At 47.1% G+C, this 15,411-nt stretch overlaps 1 protein-coding gene across 1 annotated transcript in view; it reads right to left on the bottom strand.

The window, feature by feature from the left end:
* Positions 1-14,901, bottom strand: part of PHF24 (PHD finger protein 24) — a 440,073-nt gene extending 425,172 nt beyond the window's left edge. The window contains exon 1 of the mRNA XM_078677234.1: positions 14,770-14,901. The gene's annotated coding sequence lies outside the window, so the exon portion shown is untranslated. The remainder of the gene's footprint in view (positions 1-14,769) is intronic.
* Positions 14,902-15,411: the final 510 nt, after the last annotated feature.

The raw sequence follows: 15,411 nt of genomic DNA on the forward strand, positions 1-15,411 counted from the left end.
TCCTTTCCTGTGAATGCCAGCAGCAGAAACGTCACAACACTCTGGTGTGGTATCTCCTAACAGTGCAGTGCAGAGCTGCGGACATAAGAGGCCCATAAACAACAAATTATTGTTCATGTAGATCCAGTTCACCAGCTTGTCTGGCCCAATGGGAGCCCCCGCATAAGCTGCTAAATTTGGGGGGAGGTGGAGGGAGGGGGGTCCCTATGCCCCAGAGGATGATAGATCTTACATTTTTGAAGATCCGAAAAACACCAATCACAGTGCCGGATTGCTTTTGAATTCTCTGCATTGCCAACGAGCCGGTGAAAGAATGACAATACACTGTTTTTGTGTGTTTTAAAAATAATAATAATTAAGAGCAGTGCAGTGAACTGCTGTTTGAACGAACAAAGCAGAGGTTTTTTCTCTGACAGAATTTGAGTTTTTTGAGGATTGTTAATCGAAAGTGCATTTTAGTTGCAGGATGTATGTCTGAATCGGAAGGAAGAGCAGGTGTACAGCAGTGGCGGCTGGTGATATTTGAAAGCGGTAAGGCATAAAAGTTTGGGGTGAGTGCCCTATGGCGAGCGAGTGTGTATGTGTTCACAGAAATGCCAACTGCATTGGGTCACTTTCAGCCAGTCTATGTTTTTTACAAGATCCCGTAGTTTGCTGCGGTAGAGGCCCTATAACTCATCCATTTAACAGGAATAGCGAAGCTACAATTCACAGAATAGAAAGTGATGTTGGCTGAAGCGTCAAGACTGGACGAAGGAGAATTTCATGACAAGGCGCCAGTTCATATTTATATTTAGTCATCTGGTAGACTTTAAAACCATTCAGTGGCATGATAAGATAATGCAGCTCTATTTGGTGAGATGAGATGGTGATTATACCTTTTCTGAGAGATTTCATATCATTTAAGTGTACCCTTTAGCATAAGGTGAAGCTCCAAGGTGTCCGAGGTCCTTGTGTGAGTAGCTTCTGTCAGGAAGGCACAGCTCATCTGTAGTCCAATTGAACTCCTTCACAGCAACGCATGACTCTGCCTACAGCCTCTACCCTCTGACACAATGGAGCTTCTCTGCCCAGCATCCCTTATGCTACTACCTGCTGCCTTTTCCCCATCCTCAAGACCGACTTCCCTTCCTGGCACTCCTTATGCCTCTGCCTGCTGCTCATTCTCACCTTTGTCCCCCCAAAAAAAGACAGATTTTATAAAAAATGAAAACTGAAACTATTGAATTTTGCAGAAAAATCCATTAAAAAATGTTCTTCAGTGGAAACGATTCAGCTATCTCAAATGAAGTAACAGGACTTCGAAAAAAAATCTACATTCTGCCCTCCTGGAAATAAGATACCAAAGGCAGTAGTTTTGTTTGAAAAAACGGTACTTTCTGCTATTTCAAACAAGGAGAAAAGGACCAAATATGTGAAACACAATATCACAAAGGCACAACGAGACGCAATAGTCTCACTTAAAAACGATTTGTCGGTAACCACAAAGCAGGCGGAAAAGGGGGTTCAATTGTGGTATGGGGAACCTCAGAATACACTTCTGAGGCTGTCAAACAATTGAATGATAATGTCTGCTATAAACGAATTCCAAAAGATCCAACGGTTGAACTCCAAGGACATCTCTTTTCTATTTTGAAACGGGCTTTGAACAAGGGTTCTTGGGTCAAAAAGAGTACAACTTTTTACAGAACAAACATCCTAGAATTCCAGTCTTTTACGTTTTACCCAAAGTCCATAAGAGCGTGTCTTGCCCTCCAGGGAGACCGATAGTCTCCGGGTGTGAGTCTTTGATTGAGCCAATCTCAAAGTACGTAGATTATTTTTTGAAGTTATTTCTGAATGAAGTACCATCATATCTTCAAGGCACCACGGATTTAATCAATAAATAAAGGAGGTTTCTTTTGAATGCAATAAACATATAATGGTGACACTTAATGTCACTTCATTATATACCCAAATTCCACAGGATGAAGCATTGGCTGTCCTGTCACTTTTTCTGGAAAAATTACTTCATGTTCGGAAGCGAGTTTTTTATCAGACAAAAAGAGTAGCGATGGGGTGTCCCTTTGCGCCGGAACTAGCCATACTGTTCATGTCAATGTACGAAGACAAGTTTGTCTACAATAACAATCCATTCAAACAGTGTATAACAACCTGGATGCGTTTCATCGACGACATCTTTATGGTGTGGTCAGGAAGTATGGGACAACTAATGAACTTCATCGATTGGCTTAGTCAAAGATCAGCAGATAGGTTTACATCCTTTACAACGCAACTTTTACCACGCAGTGCCTTTACGACGCAACTTTTACAACGCAAACCATTACAACGCATTGCACTGGGGGGCGCTCTAGGATAGGGAATAAGTTTAATTTACTGTCCAACACCTTCCCTAGTGTCCACGGGGACTGGAGTTGGAATAGTAAATTAAACTATTCACTATCCAGCGCCCCAAAGCACTATGCGTTGTGAAGGTATTCGTTGTAAATACCGCGTTGTAAAGGCATGCGTGGTAAAAGTATGCGTTGTAACGTCATACATTCAGCAGATATCAAGTTCAGTGTTAACCATTCATCCCATAAAATCATTTTCCTTGATGTAGAAGTCTATCCAGCAGAAGGTGGACTATTTACAACTTTGCACAAAAAACCTACAGATATGAATAAGGCCCTTTTGTTTTCTAGTAACCATCCGAGAAGTTTGAGAGAAAACTTACCTTCCAAACAGTTTTTAAGAATTTGTCGCATTTGTTTTTACAAAGACGAATATACTTTACATGCCAATAACCTTGTTGAAAAATTTAGGGACCGAGGATACCCCAAAAAAATGGTCAAATCAGCCATGAAGAGGGCTTGGTGGTCCCCGAGGGAAACATTGCTTAACAAAAAAGAAAAAACTCCAATGCAACGACAAGTCTTCGTTACAACCTTTTGTCCGAACTCTAATCTCCTAAAAAAAGTCATCATTCAGAACTGGCATTTGATAAGAACCTGGAACCAGCTTTCTCAAATGTTCCATTATTCGCGTTTAAAAAAGAAAGAAGCATATCTAACTGTGTAGTGAGGGCAGCAGTAAAAAAGACCCCAAAACCAACCCTGAGGGAATTGATGGGGCTAACACCTGTGACAGGACACCATAAATGCGGCACATGTTTGTATTGCGAACAAATGATTGAAGGAGCACTGTTTACTCACAATGGGATGCTTTGGAAGCATGATGCATTTACGAACTGTAAGACCAAATAGGTCGTCTATGGAATCATATGCCCATGTTCAATGTTATACGTAGGAAAAACGAACCAAGAGGTTCACCAAAGAATACCACAGCATAAATCTCGAATTAGAAAAAATGTGGAATCTACCCCATTGGTTAACCATTGGAACAAAAAATCCCATACAGAAAGAGATCTGCATTGGACAATCAACTCAAAAATTGAACGCGATCCTAGAGAAGGAGACATGGAATTAAAACTACCTCAGCGAGAAGCAATGCTTATTGTGATATTTGACACTGCTGTGTCAGGATTAAATGAACTCTCTGAAATATATAAACTGTAGGTTGCCTCCGGATGACGTTTGCAGCCATATAGCGAAAGTCTTTCCATCCACCCCATGAATGCATTACTAATTCTCTTGAATTGTTTATAAACAGCATAGTAGTTTTTTCATCAACTGTGAAACTTATTCATACATCTTTTTAGTTCACCTCTAGAATGGACTACATTTGCCATAATTCTGTGGCTATTTACCCAGAATGCTAAGCGAACGTGCTGAACGTAAGCATCAATGGAGGCTACTGAAACAAACGTCCTGCCGATTATGCAGGAACGGAGAGAGACCCCTTAAGACTGATGCGGAAGCAGCCTTTTTGATCAGGTATGCAGTGTTGGAGACGCTAGGTATTCCGAGTTACATCGTGCCTCCATAGAGCCGACTAACCGGCTTCCATGTTTCTTTCAGTGACAAAGGTTGAGAAAAAGAAAACTAGCGGAGCAACTGTCGCTCTTAAATTCATCCGTCCTCCTGAGGCTGTTCAGGTATGCTGCGTGTGAGTTGAGACGCCACGCCACAAAAGCTCCATGGATGTGTATTATAGCCGTCTGTGCTTTGCTTTTCAGCCTATGTCAAATGTCAAACGTTCTTATATAGCGCACAAATCACCGTAAGGTCCGATACACGCCTAAATAGCGGTCCTGTGTTCCATACCACAAACTTCCATGCAAACAATTAAATTAAGTGCTTTCCGTAGATGCTTCCTTTCCTTAAGTTACGAGTCAGACTGAACTCTTTTGTGACAGAATTCTTTATCCAATCTTTTTTTGTTCTGCAGTGGATTTACATCAGATACCCCTCCTCAACTTCAATCTCGTGTGAGAGTTGAATTGGTAAGATCGTGTTGTGAGGTGGTGAATCTTGGTGGTAGCGCTTGCCAGTGAAGCAGTCTTTTTAAAGTAAAACTATTTTTCTTTTTGTCCTACAGTGTCTTGGTCCTGAAGAGAACCCCCCCCCCCAAAAAAGTGGGTTCAAAACGCGTAAACCTTCTCTTTGCACCAAACAATTGTTTTTTCAAAATATGTCGTCTATGTTGTGCACTTTCAAATAACAGTCCTCTTGAATGCAGAATTTTTAGATCAGATGGTGTGCACAAATAAGTGCTTTGTAAATTATGTATTTGTTTGGTCTTAATGCCTTGGCCCACTAGTTAGAAACTAGTCTCAGGGATCCAAGGAATGGGCATGTGATTATATGTAGGTTGTTATTTGTTGGCGAATGGGTTATGTTGTATGAATGATTCAGTATGAGTGTGAGTGGAGTAAGTTTGTCTAAATTCTCTCCTTAAATTTTCATGTGTGTAGTTTTGTCGTGTTTTTTTTTTAGTCTTTTCAATTTTTTATATAAAGCTTTGCTTTGCTAAAAAGTTAAAAATGAAAAAAATTAACATTATTGAGTAGTAATAGGTTGTATTGATTCATTTTTCTTGCGCCGATTCAACTAGGATTTAGAATTATTCATCAGTATTGGCAGGTGGTTTGTTCTTATTGCTGCCCATTCTCGGCACAGATGCTCCCCTGCCCAGCAGCCCGCGTGCTTCTACCTTTTGTCTTTAGCCAAGTTCAGGCTGCAGAAACATTTGCAGGAAAAATGCTGTTCTGTCAAATCACTCTGAATTCCTTATTACTTCTTCTCCCCTCCTCAAAAGTCAACGAAAACCACCAACAATTTATTAAAAGACATTGGTGCCTTTGTTGTCAAACTCAAGTCTGTGATTGTCTTTGAAGACTTCAATCTGTTTCAAAGGACAAAGGAGCAAATAATCTTAAAGAAATCGAAGTGTATAATCAGTCTTTGATCAATAACGAGCTCACACATGAAAATGGTCCTTTGCTAGATGCTGTGTTTTGCTCCCCAAACCTACTTTATAAAGTTTGAACATACATTCCATTTGTTTGGACGGATCGTATGCGCATCCCATGCGGTGCTCAGTTGCCCACCAAAGGGTGTAACTTTCCAAGCCAGACATCTTCCGTCTTTAGAATCGGGCTTTTCTATAGAAAATTTAAAGATTTTGCCGAAGACCCCTTCTTGTTAAGCGTGAATGGAAGAGGTCAAAGACGATGAAGTAAATTTAAACTTTATAGCTGATCAATTCAACAACAATCTATCTAGATGTCTGGATAACATGGCACCTAGTCAAGAAAAAAGCCTTTCTTAAATGTGACACAAAGGAGAAACCATGGGTTCAGTGCAGAACTAAGCATTCTAATGCTACAAGTAAGACAAGCAGGAAGAAAATGGTGGGCAAATTACTCATGTGAAACACACACTTGTTATTGTCAACTCTTAAGATCCTATAAAGTAGCAGTCTTTAAAACAAACAAATGATTTTTCTCCAGTAAGATTTCTGAAGATGCCAATACCTTTAATACTGTGATATACCTCACTACACCAAAAAATAGCAACTAACGTGCCCTCTTCCTCACAGGATTTTTGCAAAACATTGTCCAATCATTTTGAAAAAAGATTAATAATCTTAGGGATGAAACCAGGGGCGAGCAATAACCAGATGAGGTCATGGCGTTGAAGCCATTAACTCTTAGGAGTGCCATACCATTAAAACTGCCTCTTTCTACTTTAAGAGTTTGTCATCTGCTGAAATAACCACGACTGTGGAGAAAGCAAAACCCTCAGGTTCACCTAAGGATCCTTGTCTGGCAGCAATCATGGTGCAGATTTTTACTAAAAGTGATGCCCTTACTCAGACTATCATTAATAAAGGGAGTAGTTTTTACTAGTTGGAAACATGTGCCGCTAAAACCTTTGTTGAAAAAACATGCGATGTCAACATCAGACCCTAAGGACTACTGTCCTATTTGTTTACATTGATTTATGGCAAAAATATTAGAAAAGTTAATCGTTAATCAATTTTAGCCATTTGTAGAAACACAGTCCATGTTACACCCTCAACAGGCAGGTTTCAGACTTAGCACAGAGAGGGTGACTGGATCAGTTCTGGATAATATCAAACAGTAAACAGATACAGCTGACACAGCTGCCTTCCGCGTCCGTTTACATTTATCTGCACCATTCAATACTATTGATCATGGTTTATTGATATCCCATCTTGAGGAATTGGGATGGGACCACTTATCATTAAAGTGGCTTATTTCCTTTTTTTAACAAGATAAACTCAATCGGTCACTTTGGCATCAATTGAATCAGAAACAAAAAGCATGAAATATAGGGTTCCGCCCGGGTTTATTTTATCCCATTGGTATTTAGCATTTATGTACAGTCATTACCCAAACTACTTGAGGACAATGGGGTGACTTTCTACAAGGATGTAGACAACACCCAGATCTTCTTTGGTTTACAACAATTTAGGCATTCTACGTCTGAACCAACTTGAACCCATATCCGTCATCTATCCAACGGAGGATGGAAAGATTTTTTTTAAAACTCAATGCCTCCAAGACACGGTATGCAATTGTCATGAATCCTGCAGCCACACTTTCATGCTCCATCTGGCCAGATGTGATGGGACTATTTCTGCCTCCTGCATCATTCGGGAATAGCTATTGAAGTGGATCTCAAAACGAATCCACAAGTAGCCCAGGTGGCAACCAGTTGTTTCTGGCACCTTAAACTATTAAACAATTTCTACACTCACATTTTCCTGGGCAGTCTTTCTTCCTACACTCACATTTTCCTGGGCAGTCTTTCTTCTTGCTGTGAGGATGTCACACTCAATGTTCAAATTGTTGATTTGTTGTTGGCTGTTGCGTTTCAGCAGATTACAGCTAATTGGAAAAACTTTTCCAACATTTCCTTTAGAGCATGGTGGTATAACGTATGTCATAATCATAGACTGGACACTGCTTTTGTCTTTCGTATTCATATGGCGACGAAACGTATGGACTTATGGCTTCCTATCACGCTATACCTTGATGTATGTGCTAAACATTCATTTCATTTACAGCCTTCCTAACAAGAAGTCTCCAAACCTCCTTAACTACCGTTGACGTTCCTTATTTCTTCATTATTCTCTTATATCACCCTAATATTGTATTGTCTTATATTTTCAACCATTTTCTCTACTTTGTTTTACTTTCAAGCCCGTTATTAGTTATTTATTTTTGCTTTGGATGTATTGAGTTACTTAATTGTTATTATATCCTTCTTGCCTTGCTTTTGTACTATGTATTGACACCTTGCTTTTGACCAATAAAATTCTTTTTGAACTTAAAAACTATTAAACAACCTGCCCCCTCTCATTGAGAGGACCATCCACAGGCCTGTTCTAAACGTCTTTGTAGCTGCTTAGTTGGACTATTGAAATCGGTGCTCTGAGACTTCCTGACAGGTTGCTTAGTCGTCTTCAGTTAGTGCAGAATGCAGCAGCCCGTCTACTTATGAGTATGTGGCGTTGAGAAGATGTCACCTGTTCCTGCAACCCACATTGGCTTACTGTAAAACATTTTTACAAATCTATTCATATCCTTAACTTTGATTCATACTTTGAAATGGCTCAAAAGAAGATCTTTGGAAATGAAGCTCCAACTTTACAAACTGGAAGATCTCGAAGATAACGGGGTACAAATGCACCCCTTGTCCCCAAAACAAAAACAAACGTTCGAGGACCGGCTTTCTCAGCCATGCAGTACAGAAGTGGAACAGTCTCTCTCAATCCTTGCATACTGTTCCAGATTTGCCACATTTCTGTAAACTTTTAAAGCCATATTTGTTCAATTCTTGACATTCTTTTGGTTCTGTTGTCATTTTTGGTCTTAGCAGCATCAAGCGTATGCAGATGTGTGCTTTTTAAAAAAAAACATAATACAATGGAATACAATTCTCAACACATGGACGTCTCCGCCCAGCACTCCTTATGCCTCTGCATGTTGCCCCTCCACAGCACAGAGAGGTCTCTGCCCATCATCCCGCCTGAATCTGCCTGCTGCATCTCCCACCCCCTCAGGATACAGGTTTCTCTGCCCAGCATCCCTCCTGAATCTGCCTGCTGCATCTACCCCTCCTCTGGATCCAGGGTTTACTGCCCAGCATCCCTCATGAATCTGCCTTCTGCATCTACCCCCCCTCCTACTTAACAGGATTCTCCGCCCAGCATCCCTCCTGAATCTGCTGCTGCATCTACCCATCCTCAGGATTCAGGGATTACTGCCCTGCATCCCTCATGAATCTGCCTTCTGCATCTCCCCCCCTCAAGATACAGGCTTCTCTGCCCGCCATCTCTCCTGAATCTGCTGCTGCATCTGCCCCCTCCCCCTCCCTCCCCCCTTCTCATGTACAGGCTTCTTTGGCCGGAATCTCTCCTGAATCTGCCTGCTGCATCTAACCCTCCTCGGGATACAGGCTTCTCTGCCCGGCATCCTTACTGAATCTCAGCTTCACCTCCTATTACTCGCAGACTCTAAGCCTGCCTTTGATCATGTACAGCACTCTGCTGCCTTTTGGCTACTTTCATGCATTAGAATTACCATATACTTAGGTACACACAATCTGCCTGCTGCCTCTATCCCGCTTCAGCACAAAGACCTCTCTACGGAGCATCCCACATGAACATATCTGCTGCCTCTGTCTCTCCTCAGCACAGATGCTTCGCTGCCCAGCATCCTTCATGCTTCATCTGGCTGCCTCTACCCCACCAGCATGAGGGCCTCTATCTGCCCAGCATCCCTTATGTTCTTTCCTGCTCTCTCTGCCCCTCTTCTGGTGGGAGCCTCTCTGCCCTGCATCCCTAATGCCTCCACCTCTCTTCTGGTGGGAGCCTCTCTGCCCTGCATCCCTAATGCCTCCACCTCTCTTCTGGTGGGAGCCTCTCTGCCCTGCATCCCTCATGCCTCCACCTCTCTTCTGCAGGGAGCCTCTCTGCCCTGCGTCCCTCATGCCTCCACCTCTCTTCTGCAGGGAGCCTCTCTGCCCTGCGTCCCTCATGCCTCCACCTCTCTTCTGCAGGGAGCCTCTCTGCCCTGCATCCCTAATGCCTCCACCTCTCTTCTGCAGGGAGCCTCTCTGCCCTGCATCCCTAATGCCTCCACCTCTCTTCTGGTGGGAGCCTCTCTGCCCTGCATCCCTCATGCCTCCACCTCTCTTCTGCAGGGAGCCTCTCTGCCCTGCATCCCTCATACCTCCACGGAGCCTCTCTGCCCTGCATCCCTCATGCCTCCACCTCTCTTCTGTAGGGAGCCTCTCTGCCCTGCGTCCCTCATGCCTCCACCTCTCTTCTCCAAGGAGCCTCTCTGCCCTGCATCCCTCAGGCCTCTGCCCCTCTTCTGCAGGGAGCCTCTCTGCCCTGCATCCCTCATGTCTCCACCTCTCTTCTGCAGGGAGCCTCTCTGCCCAGCATCCCTCATGCCTCCACCTCTCTTCTGCGGGGAGACTCTCTGCCCAGCACCCCTCAGGCCACCACCTCTCTTCTGCAGGAGCCTCTCTGCCCAGCATCCCTCATGCCTCCACCTCTCTTCTGCGGGGAGACTCTCTGCCCAGCACCCCTCAGGCCTCTGCCCCTCTTCTGCAGGGAGCCTCTATGCCCAGCACCCCTCAGGCCTCTGCCCCTCTTCTGCAGGAGCCTCTCTGCCCAGCATCCCTCATGCCTCTGCCCCTCTTCTGCAGGGAGCCTCTCTACCCTACATCCCTCATGCCTCTGCCCCTCTTCTGCAGGGAGCCTCTCTGCCCTGCATCCCTCATGCCTCAACATCTCTTCTGCAGGAGCCTCTCTGCCCAGCATCCCTCATGCCTCTGCCCCTCTTCTGCAGGGAGCCTCTCTACCCTACATCCCTCATGCCTCTGCCCCTCTTCTGCAGGGAGCCTCTCTGCCCTGCATCCCTCATGCCTCAACCTCTCTTCTGCAGGAGCCTCTCTGCCCAGCATCCCTCACGTCTCTGCCCCACTTCTGCAGGGAGCCTCTCTGCCCAGCATCCCTCATGCCTCCACCTCTCTTCTGCAGGGAGCCTCTCTGTCCAGCATCCCTCATGCCTCCACCTCTCTTCTGCAGGAAGCCTCTCTGCCCTGCATCCCTCATGCCTCAACATCTCTTCTGCAGGAGCGTCTCTGCCCTACATCCCTCATGCCTCTGCCCCTCTTCTGCAGGGAGCCTCTCTACCCTACATCCCTCATGCCTCTGCTCCTCTTCTGCAGGGAGCCTCTCTGCCCTGCATCCCTCATACCTCCACGGAGCCTCTCTGCCCTGCATCCCTCATGCCTCCACCTCTCTTCTGCAGGGAGCCTCTCTGACCAGCACCCCTCAGGCCTCTGCCCCTCTTCTGCGGGGAGCCTCTCTGCCCAGCACCCCTCAGGCTTCTGCCCTTCTTCTGCAGGGAGCCTCTCTGCCCAGCACCCCTCAGGCCTCTGCCCCTCTTCTGCAGGGAGCCTCTCTGCCCTGCATCCCTCATGCCTCTGCCCCTCTTCTGCAGGAGCCTCTATGCCCTGCATCCCTCATGCCTCCACCTCTCTTCTGCAGGGAGCCTCTCTGCCCTACATCCCTCATGCCTCTGCCCCTCTTCTGCAGGGAGCCTCTCTGCCCTGCATCCCTCATACCTCCACGGAGCCTCTCTACCCTAGATCCCTCATGCCTCTGCCCCTCTTCTGCAGGGAGCCTCTCTGCCCTGCATCCCTCATGCCTCCACCTCTCTTCTGCAGGGAGCCTCTCTGCCCAGCATCCCTCAGGCCTCCACCTCTCTTCTGCAGGGAGCCTCTCTGTCCAGCATCCCTCATGCCTCTGCCCCTCTTCTGCAGGGAGCCTCTCTGCCCTACATCCCTCATGCCTCTGCCCCTCTTCTGCAGGGAGCCTCTCTGCCCTGCATCCCTCATACCTCCACAGAGCCTCTCTGTCCTGCATCCCTCATGCCTCTGCCCCTCTTCTGCAGGGAGCCTCTCTGCCCAGCATCCCTCATGCCTCTGCCCCTCTTCTGCAGGGAGCCTCTCTACCCTACATCCCTCATGCCTCTGCCCCTCTTCTGCAGGGAGCCTCTCTGCCCTGCATCCCTCATGCCTCAACATCTCTTCTGCAGGAGCCTCTCTGCCCAGCATCCCTCATGCCTCTGCCCCTCTTCTGCAGGGAGCCTCTCTACCCTACATCCCTCATGCCTCTGCCCCTCTTCTGCAGGGAGCCTCTCTGCCCTGCATCCCTCATACCTCCACGGAGCCTCTCTGCTCTGCATCCCTCATGCCTCTGCCCCTCTTCTGCAGGGAGCCTCTCTGCCCTGCATCCCTCATACCTCCACGGAGCCTCTCTGCCCTGCATCCCTCATGCCTCCACCTCTCTTCTGCAGGGAGCCTCTTTGACCAGCACCCCTCAGGCCTCTGCCCCTCTTCTGCAGGAGCCTCTCTGCCCAGCATCCCTCGTGTCTCTGCCCCTCTTCTGCAGGGAGCCTCTCTACCCTACATCCCTCATGCCTCTGCCCCTCTTCTGCAGGGAGCCTCTCTGCCCAGCATCCCTCGTGTCTCTGCCTACCCCCTTTCTCAGTACAGATAACCCCCCACCCTGCCTCGTGTTCTGCCAGCTCCCTGCCTGCTGCCCATTCCCAGCAGACACAGAATTCCTGCCCTCGGCGAGTGAGCCATGCCAGGCATTGGTAGATCATGAGCACATGACTTTTTCCTACCAGTCTTATATTTATATATTTTTCAGATATGAAACTGTAAGTAACAGAATGCAAAGGGAAATCCAGAATTGGGTACAGTCCAGTCACATTAAATGAACCATCTGGTAAAATTGGGAATTTACAGAGAACCCCACAGGTCTCTCGATGCCACCCCTCCAGACATCCCTGCTGACTTTACAATGCCTGGCGTGACAGGAAGTACTTATAGTCTTTAATTTACTAAAGATAAAACAAAACTGCAAATCCCAGAATGCAATGTGAAATCATTACATGCGGAAATGTTCGAGAACCTTGCCTTTTCGCACATCATAATTAAAACCTTAACCAATCCCCCACAGCTGTCTCCCATCATGCACTGCTGTTCAAGGGCCACTTCACCCAGAGCTCTCTGCGGGCCCCTGCAGGTAGCCACCAGTAGGCATCTTTACTGACCTTTCACCGTGACCCTCTACCCCGACTAGCAGGGCACCTGGTAACACAGCAATGAGACATCAACACAGCCCTTAAGATGCGTCACTAGCATCACCCCAACCATATCAGTCCTGCCACAACCACAGAGCTCCCACTGAGCCCCCTGTTTTAACTAGCAGCGCGTGCTAGTACCCCCAGTACTGAGGCACTAACTAGCGCCATGCTTCAAAATGTTTATCTCAGAGACAGTACAGTGGAGAGTCGATGCAATCCAGTATTTACGGGATGGATATGTCCCCTACACAGATGTACTCACTCTGCAGACTTGCAGTTATAGCTGTCGTCGGGGCCAACTCTTCTTTTCATCCTTCCAAGGTCAGTCACATTCATACTGTTGAGTATTGTAACAATCACACTTGATGTTCCTATTATCTTAAAATGTGCGAAACAAAAGCCGAGTGTTTCATCCGCACAGCCCATGTTATATGGGATGAGAGGTTAACAAATGACAGCCATTAAATAATATAAGTATTACAGCCTCTGTTTGTAGCAGAGGCTACGCAGAGCTGTCACATAACATCAAGTTAATGTATAGGGTTCGAACCGCACTTAGGGCCCGATGTAGGTCGGTCGGTAACGGCCGAAAATCGGTATTTTCGGCCGTTACCGACCGACCTACATCGGGCCCCCTTATTTACCGATTTTTAATTACCGAATCGGTAGAATTCGGTAATTAAAAATCGGTAAATAAGTCCTACCTACATCGGGCCCTTAGACTGATAAGGGTGCTGTGGCTCGGTTGCAGGGATCTCTCCATGTCTCTATAACTTGCTTTGCACAGCTTCGAGAGCATGATAGTTGTGCGGGTTAATGCACGAGAGAGAAGGATTGATTTACCGCTCTGATTAAAAAAAAGAAAAACCAGAAGTCAGGTTAATTCACCCACTGCTATCGTCATGCAACCTATAGTTTGCATTTTTGCATGTCCCAGTACTGTGAAATAACTATGGGTATTGATTTGCCTGCTGTAGAAAAATGTATGTCATCTGTAGGTTACACGTCTATCTCAGAGTAAGATAGCTCTTGTTGTTAATGCGCCTGCTGCAAGTTCCGGTTTGCCTCTCAAGGCACAGCTTCCAACCCCCATGGCTGCTTGCAAGTGGACTTGTCTGCTGAACTGATGTACTTGTCCCTGGAGGCAGCAGGTTCTAATTCCAGGGGTGCAGTTTAGAGGCTCCCCTTACAGCTGAGTTCTTTCTAACTAGGAGTTCCAGGGTCGAATCTATACATGACCTGTACATTCATTCTGCACTAACAATAAAATAGGTTTCTCGAATTTGTAGGTAGGACTCGAGTACAGATTTATATGTTCACCTGTCTCCCGGTCCCCGGCGCTACTACTGAAAAATATGGGAAGAAACTCCCAATATTTTGCAGAATGGATTGTACGAAACAAAAAACATAAGTTTCTAAATGTAGACAGAGCCCCTGAAACTGTGCCCTTCGGCAGCCGCAGCGTTTTCTAGCATTATTACGTATTTGCTACAATTGCCACAGAATCTGCCTGCTGCGTAATTTGCATATATTTACAAAAAATGTCTCTAGCTCAAAGGGTTCAAAAGTTACAAAAAAGCAGACACGCGGGTTGCTGTGCAGTGGGAGGACCTCCCCAAAGGTAGACTGATCACCTTTTAGTTGTTTATTGCTGTATTTTTGTGCTACATTGGGACTAATGAGGAGTAACCTTTGCTCGGTGTTAACGTGTGAAAATGACAAAATAAGGAAATACTACAATCACAAAATGTGCCGCATTCTGCTACATAATTAGCCTTTTCTTGCTGCACAATTGTGTCGTCCCAGCCGTATAATTTTGTCCTCCCCTGTAGCAAAATTCTGGTAGTTCTGTATATAGATATTTTAGAAAGGGCTCCCTTTCTAAAGAGTACATACATACATGTTCACCCGGCCCTGTCCACTTACTAGCCCACCCCTCCCCCACCCACGACATAAGCTGTGAAATACACAGCGGTCTCCTGGTCTCAGCAGCTGTGTCCGGGAGCTGCCTGTCCAACGCATCTCTGTGCCTGTGCACTGAGTGCCGGCGCTCTCTTCTGGCAGAGAGACGCCTCCGCACTCCAAACGAGAAGTGCCGGCACTGAGCCCCGGGCAGCACCGGCCCTTACTGGTGCATGCCCCGGCAGAGAGAGATAGCGGAGTGCTTGGGGGCGCACACTCACCAGTCCGCGCTGCTGCCGGCAGCCTCGCCCTCGTCCTGCAGGAAGCCCCCCGGATTCAGAGCATCCTCAGCCTCGCCAGCTCCATCCTCCTCCGCAGCCACTGGTCCTTCCGAGCCCGGGAAACAAATCCACTCCCTCCCGGTGCTGCGTCTGTGCGCGCCCTCCACACGAGCGCTCACCGCATCCCGTGAGAGCCGGCGCAGCTGCTGAGCCACTCCCGGGCGCACAAAAGGCGCAGAGCAGAGACAGGCACCCGGGACACACCCAGCCAGGAGCCGAGGGGCACCAAAGTCAGACCCCAGCCGGGAGCCGAGGTGGCACCGAAGTCACACGCACCCCATCCAGCCGCCGAGCTGGCACCGAAGTCACACCCCGGCCAGGAGCCAAGGTGTCAGCCAAGACACACCCCAGCCAGGCACTGAGCGCACAGCCAAGCCCAGGTACCCAGATCACAGGCACGGAGGTGATACCCAGCCGGGCGCGGAGGGCGCAGTGGCCAGGAGGATGAGTTCCAGAGGCAGGGGCGCAGCCCGGATGGTGCTGCTGCGCGCGCTCTCTCCCCGTGTGTGTCTTGCTCTTGCTCCTCCGTGTCAGTGTTTTGTAACTCCAGCGGCGGCGGCTCGGCCGTGTGCGTCTCCGCTG

This window comes from Lissotriton helveticus, chromosome 2_1 (genome assembly GCF_964261635.1).
Source record: "Lissotriton helveticus chromosome 2_1, aLisHel1.1, whole genome shotgun sequence".
NCBI classification, from domain to species: Eukaryota; Metazoa; Chordata; class Amphibia; order Caudata; family Salamandridae; genus Lissotriton; species Lissotriton helveticus.